Below are 1,557 nucleotides of genomic sequence, written 5' to 3' on the forward strand. Positions count from 1 at the left end.
ATGAATGTTTGAATATTAATGTTTTGGAATTTGAATGAAGTTGAAATTGAATAGTTATGGAAAAATTTTATTGACATTTACATTATGATTGGAATTACTGGTTTGAACCAAAATTGGGAACTAACTGTGATTGAAAAATTATTGGACATTATTGTTAAATATGAATTTAAACATGAATGTGGATTGATGAAAAGTTAAGATTTTGAGTGTCATATGTAACACCCCGATAATAATAAAATAATTATTTAAATTGAGTTAATAATTTATTTATTAATTTAATTAAATAATTGGAAATTTTATTATTATTATTATTATTGGAAAATATATATATGTTGGAAATAAGGAAAAGAGCCGTAAAAAGGTTTTTACGTGAAAAACAGAGAAGCGATCGTGAAAGAGGAAAAGGGCAAAGAGACAGAGCAAGGGCTGAAGGTTGAAGAGAGAAAAGCTTGGAGCTCAAAGATTCGCCGAATTAACTCAGGTAAGGGGGGTTTATCGTCGATTAATGGGTATTATGGGATAATATGTGATGGGTAGTGATAAGCCGTTAATTTGACCCTAATTGGGATTGTTGATGCTGAAGAATTGAATTGGATAAATTGTATTTAGACTGTAATTGAATCTGTGTTTGGGTTAGTGGTGAAATTCCAAACGTATAGCTTTTTACGGAATCGGAATCGGAGGTCCGGAAGTCCTCCAACGGCGGAAAATGCGGAGAATCCTGCATTCTGCCTTGTGTTAGCGCAGGAACTGCTGTTTTGTCTGCGTTAACCGGTTAACCCAGGGTGTTAACCGGTTAACACTGTTTTGAATTGTGAAAATGTACTGTTTTGCCTGCGTTAACCGGTTAACCCAGGGCGTTAACCGGTTAACACTGTTGCGTTTTGCCAGAAAATGTGTTTTTGCCTGCGTTAACCGGTTAACCCAGGGCGTTAACCGGTTAACACTGTTGCAGAGTGGAAAAATTGGCTTTTTAATGTTGTGTACATAATTGAGAGTTGGCCTATGTTGGCGTATGATGTAATAGGGATTATTCCCGCTGTTTTGAGCAGTATAGGTATTAGTGGAGTGTGCTAATGCTGTGTTTAATTGATTTACATGATAATGATGTGTTGATACATGTGTTGATGATGTATGATGATATGCATAATGCTATGAATGTATATATTATGCATGTATTGGTAAATGGACTGTTGTATGGCTTAGAGTGTGAGCATATGTCCATTGTGAATTGTTGTTGATGCTGCATTGCTAGATGATTAGCGTGCATAGCATAGCCTTCGGGGCTGTAGCTAATTCCCATGGTGAGGAATTAGTGAGTGAATCATTGTGGATTTGTTGTTGATGTTTGCATGCTAGATGATTAGTGTGCATAGTCTAGCCTTCGGGGCTGTAGCTAATTCCCATGGTGAGGAATTAGTGAGTGAGTCACTAGGTCTCAAATGAGTGGGACTAGTGAGCTTAGTAGCCGTATCTGGAGGGATCGGTGAGCTTGAACTATATGTTCAAGAATAGTCGGTACCGCATGTGTGGAGTCTCATTGCATAATGTATGTAT

The sequence above is a fragment of the Lathyrus oleraceus genome, chromosome 6 (assembly GCF_024323335.1).
Source record: "Lathyrus oleraceus cultivar Zhongwan6 chromosome 6, CAAS_Psat_ZW6_1.0, whole genome shotgun sequence".
In the NCBI taxonomy this organism is placed as follows: domain Eukaryota; kingdom Viridiplantae; phylum Streptophyta; class Magnoliopsida; order Fabales; family Fabaceae; genus Lathyrus; species Lathyrus oleraceus.